Consider the following 5,888-nt stretch of genomic DNA (forward strand, 5'->3'; position numbering starts at 1 on the left):
CACAAAAAGGCAGAAATTATCTAAATGTAACTGAAAAATATTTAAAGGTTCATTGTAAGAACATTTTAGTTAATGGTGCAAATTCACATTTCATATATTTTTTATTTTGACAAATGTCAAGTCTGAGGTTAAAAATGACAAATTGAAGTGTTGAAAATGTCAAGCTGCTGTTCACTGTTGGATATCCTCCAACTCCGCCTGCCACGAGGAACCCGTGAAGCTCTTTTCTGAAACTGAGCGGTTTCTGTCATATTTCAGCTTTGACTATAGAACACAGTGACTGGATGTGCATCAGACGTCGGTGGTCTCTGCTCATGCAGCTTTTACCTGTGCATATTGGTCCTCACAGAGATCTTTGGTCCACCTCTTCATCAGAGTGTAGGCTCCATAGCTCAGCGGCTAGAGCACTGGTCTTGTAAAGCAGGGGTCGTGAGTTCGATCCTCACTGGGGCCTTACCTGTGTTACCTTATCAGCACAATTTCATTCTGATGTGCTAAAAAATGAAGTGTCTACTCACCATGTTCTTAGAGAAACGCAAACCACTTCTTTATTGATCTACGCAGAGGTCTCGAAATCCCTCATTAATCGTGCAGGCGACGTCAAGTCTCGTCGTTATGGGACAAATGGAGCATTTTGGACCCAGCGTGCATGCATCCCTTAGAATACACAGTGCCAACTTCTTTTACATACATGTAAACATTTTGCAAATTTCATAAATGTTCAGCTAATCGGTGAATGGTCGCCTGCCTCTGTGTTTTGGCCCTGCGACTGCACTAGTCCAGCGTGCACGCTAGCCCAAAGGCAGCTGGGAATTGGATAAGTGGAAGAAAACGAATGGATGGAACAAACCCAGGAGGACTTTAACGTTTTGTGATCCCATCTTGGCACCGCTGCCAAGTTTATGGCAACTGATTGTCCAATAGTCTCGAAGCCGACACACAAGTAAAAGAGTCCTTACACTAGTTATAGATGTAGCTATAAATTCTGTGTGGAAATGTGTTACAGTGTAGCAAGAGTCAATTAAAATCAGATTTTTTGTTGTTATCATCCCCATTCCCAAAGCCTGTAGCTATTATGCAGTGAAAACACATATATTTGCAACTTTTGTTGAACAGGTGAAGCACACTCTGCAGTATTTCAAGGGCAGCCACTTGGCACTGACAATGCATGCTGGGTCTCACCTAGAAGGCAAAGTACCCGAACAGCAACATATTTTTTTAATCAAGGACCAACAGCATGAATTCATTTCAAAAGCCCAATCCTTACAGTGTTAGCTTAGACTCGACTCCTTGTTCTTCCACGGCACAGATCATTAAAATATGCTTAAATGTCTGTGGTTTAAAAAAAAGAAAGAAAGTGAGGGGGTAAAAAACTGCCCAGAGAAGTAAAGTGAGTGACTGTGAATCACTCTTAGATCGTATTTCCCTTAGCTGAGTTGTTCATGTTAAAGTTGTTTTATTTATAAAAGCATTCCAGCTGAATCCTTTCATGTTAGCTTAGATTCACTGCAGGCTTAAGAGTCAGACTGAAGCAAGCTAGCTTCAGAGACAACATCGGTTTTTTTCACCTTTTTGTTGGGAAGAAAGGGTACAAAAATAGTTTCATACAAGCGTAATATCCAATGTGACAGGCTTTAGCGCGGGTGAGCAATTTCGGAGCAAGTTACCCGCCCCTGTCTGTCTATTTCTGTGCCATAAAGTACTGCGAGCAATCGTAACCCATGCCCAGCTCGATCATAAATGAAAGTGACTTTGAGAGCAAACAAACAAACAGAGCTTAAGTGAATCAGTTAGGCAGAAAGAGGCATGTGGCAGGCAGGCAGGTGATGGATGGTGGCGCTTAGGAGCCGTGACTTTTGGGTAAGTGACAATGACACACATAAAGGCCACCATTACCCGTTTTAAGATGCGGTTAAAATCCTTATCGACCCGCCCGCCTCACTTGCCAATATGCCAGAGCATCACGCCAGCTGGAGCTAGATGGCAGGCGGGGAGTGATTTGCATTGACGAGAACTACCCCATCCCCACTTTATAACACTTGCACACACTCTTTATAGACAAGTTTCCTTATGTGAGCAGGGTTTCAAACCCAAAAGAGAAAAGCACCCATAGTAGCAAATTATTGATGGATTCCAAATGCTGCACTTTGCAATTCGTCACAAATGCACTTCAGAGTAAAAGTGTGCTGCAGAGTCAAATTAATACCTTGACACCAATTTGGTTGAGGACACTTTCTTCCACATTTCCTAATGCTGCCAAGTGACTCTCACATGTGCTGAATAATTGCATGAAATTACAGCTTCTTCCACACTTTTCAAATGTGCACACATGCCAAAATCAAACCTCGTGTGATGCATCAATAGGCCTACATCAAGCAGCAAATGGCTTTTTTGTTCTTCCATGTTAAAAAGCACATCTGTTCACGTAGCTCGCGTCCATCAAGCTGGTGATTCTTTCAGTCGGACATGCACAGACACACTTGTCCTATATTTTCACACGACACTTTGGGAAGTCTTCCTATTTGCCTCAGAATTGTAGCTGGAGCAGTGTATGAGACATGAAAGAGAAAAATTCAACTCGTTTTTCCCTATTTCTGAAAACAGTCTTAAAGCTACATGATGAACGTGGGCCGTGTGTCCCTGCCTTCATGAGCGCTCTAAACACTATGTTTCTGACCTAAAAACTGTTTCGAGTAAACTCGCATGCTGTTTACTCAATAATCAGGCAATTTTTGTTTTTCACTCTTGAAAGCTACTGGAACAGTAGCAGAAGCTCGGGGCTCAAAATATGACACAAAGTAAGTGCTGGTTTGAAAACTGCACATGTGGTGTCGGTGTAAGCATGTATATAAATGTTGTATTAGGTGTTTTTTGTTTGTTTTCTGTAGACGAGTAGTCAGAAGAGTTGGATTTGGATTACATATGAAAAATTTAATTACACCTAGTGTGGATCAGGTAAGATAAAAAGTAGACTACTTGACCTTATATAATTATTTTGTCTTGATAAAGTGGAACCAAGCCTGTGAGCATGTGACGCACTTCACTAACCACATGGAATAAACACAAACTCCTGGTTTGAAGGTTTCATTCAAGGTGTCATCACCACAGGTAGGCATGAAACGTCCACTTCTAGCTAGCTGCAAAGTCCTTGTAAACTGGCTAAAGTTTGATGTTAGGCAAGTTATTTCATCAAGTGATAACCACATGTTACATAGCACCTACATGTTTTGCCCTCTGCTAATAACTGGGAAAATTGCATGTTTAATAAGAGTGCTGCTATCCATCAGGGGTAGCTAATACTGTTGTTCTGTAAGAGAGAAAGTAGAATGAAAATGTTGCCATCAGTAACAAGTCCGTCATTAAACAAGTGCCAGTACCTGCCAAGATGTGTGCTTTATGATTTGGTATTATATCAGTGTCTAAAGGCTTATGTACACATGCTTTGTTGCCATAGAAAAAATAAATTATTGGTCTACAAAAGCACTTCTGGTCACTCTCATTGATTTCCTTCCATCAGTCCATCCATTTTTTCCACTGTTCGGGTCAAAGGGCAGCATTGTGTAGACTTATGTAGACAAAGGACAAGTTCACCCTGCCGAGGACAGGATTATCAGGGTCCCACTCTGGAGCCTGCCTGGAGCCCCAGCCCAGTCCCATGGGCTGACTGAGCCTCCTGTGGGGCCCATCCCATGCTGGAGGGGCTGCACGGGTTTGTTGTTGTGGGTTGGTTGGCAGTCAGGGGCGGGAGCCTTTACTGAGATCCTCCTTCCATACAAAGTTTAGATGTAACATTACCATCAGATAAATGATAATTGCTAAAGATTACTTCTAATAGCCTGAGGCTTTTTTGAGTGTTGAGTGTTTTCATATTTTGCTTTTACGAGAGAAAAAGCTCCGTTCACAAAGTTCACAGAAGTCAGGAAAAGTCTCTGTATGATCAGAGCTGTCTTGTATTTTGTGCCAGTGAGGTAAACGTCTGTCAGTAGTTATGTTTTGGTCAAACGTCGTAATTTCAGTCCCAAGCTCTTGAGTGAAACCATACTGTTGTTGTCCTTACCTACAGTTTCCACTCTCTTACATTTATTCAGTATTTATGTGAGCTAAGTGCTCAGAACTTTAACTTTTTGAAATGAAAGCCATAAATTCATCCTGCATAATGACGCCTTCAGTGTGAATGTCTGCGTTAACAATACAGTAGCTGAGTCCAAAAAGTATTTTTAACTATTCATACTTTGATTTGTGTAAAGGCGTTAAGGCTTCAAGGATTTATCTGTGTTTAACTAGCATCACCTCTATATCACCAGATATAATTTATTCTACCAGAGTTAATGGAAGTGTTGAGGTAAACAGCAGAATTCATTCAAAATATTGTAATCATTTCATCTGCTGCTTGATAATAATTTTGCATAATATTATTTGCATATTATTCACACTGTCAATTTACTGCAAATCTACTCAGTTTAACCCTTTAAGTACGAACGTAAAGCGCTAAATTAAATTAAATCGCAGGGTTTAAAGTCACGTTTAAAGCGCCCTGAGCGATGCCTGCACATAGGAGTCATTTCGGCGTGAGGGAGACCGACTCCGAAGGCCCTCAGACAAGACCGAGGTGGAGATGAAATGGATAAAGACTATGAATAGAGATTCCATTTTCCCCAAGTTAGAGCATGACACACACAGATACAGGGCACTCACAGAAAATCCATAAATGCAAATGGGTGTTTCAGATGCACCGTGGTGGCTGCAGGACACGAGGAACTGCACATCAACAAGCTCGTTGGTTCACGAGGGGACGAGTGGGTGCTGCATTGATTTCTGGCAAACACCTTAAAGTTGATTTACTTATTCTTGGATGATATTTATTTATTTACTTGCTGCCTGTCGTGTCTTTTTTTTTTGGTATTGTTCTGAACACTGAGTTAGGAGGTAGCCACACACTGAAGACAACAACTGTGGCTTTATTATCTCACATAGGTGCTTCAATTTTTTATCAGAACCGTTGGGAGGAAAATATTACAACTTAAAATTAGATGACTCACCCACAACTGTCTCTCGTGTGACAGCAAATAAATCATCACAAATTGGAAGTGTTATTAGATAAATCCTCGATGTGTCTGACTGTGGGTGTAAGGGATGAAGTGGCAGTGCTGGATTCAAATCTTCAAATGTCAAGTAGCTGTTAATTATAAACTGTATATGACCTCTTTGTCTTTTGAAGCACATGGCCACTTTTTGTTTTTGCTTTTCATCCAATGCATCATCCTCACTTGAGACCCTTTTTCCAACTCCCCAAAGCCTAAATGCCGCGAACAGCCTCCCTAGAGCTTTGTGATAGACGAAAACCATGAGGCTGCTATGAATAGTCTTCTTTTTCTTTCTTCCCCCGAACAAGAACATGAGACACGACCGTCACAGTGCTGGGAGAAAATCTATACATGCAAATCATGGTGTGTTTATTGTGGTAGCTACCGAGCAAGAGGATCTCCATATCAAAGCACGATTAGCTAACCGGTTGATGCAGTTCAGTGGTTTTCAGATTGATTTCTGGAAAAAATGATCACCGTGGATGTTCTTGTTTCCAGGGTATCGTGTTTCCTACTCACAGAAAGCTTGCTAATATTTCCACACCCACACCATGTGTCGAGATACATGAGCTACCTGTCTGACACCGGCAGTCAGGAAAACAGTCACAAAACAACCCCGAGCGACAGTAAATGAATACATAAAAGACGTAAAACTAAAGTTATTTAACTGAAGACAAAGACTGGACATAAAAAATATTTGTTTTTCAAAACTGCCAGAGAACAACAACATGTCACGATGTGCCGTAGGGCCCCAACAACCCCTGGCAGTAGAGGGTAATGTGCATATAGCCCATGAGGCAAAGC

The 5,888-nt window shown here is 41.4% G+C and overlaps 1 non-coding gene across 1 annotated transcript; it reads left to right on the top strand.

The window, feature by feature from the left end:
* Positions 1-381: 381 nt before the first annotated feature.
* On the top strand, positions 382-454 carry trnat-ugu. Its single transcript has one exon. It is a non-coding gene; the product is annotated as a tRNA-Thr (tRNA).
* Positions 455-5,888: the final 5,434 nt, after the last annotated feature.

This window comes from Haplochromis burtoni, unplaced genomic scaffold (assembly GCF_018398535.1).
Source record: "Haplochromis burtoni strain Fernald_Lab_line unplaced genomic scaffold, NCSU_Asbu1 Contig_22, whole genome shotgun sequence".
NCBI lineage: Eukaryota > Metazoa > Chordata > Actinopteri > Cichliformes > Cichlidae > Haplochromis > Haplochromis burtoni.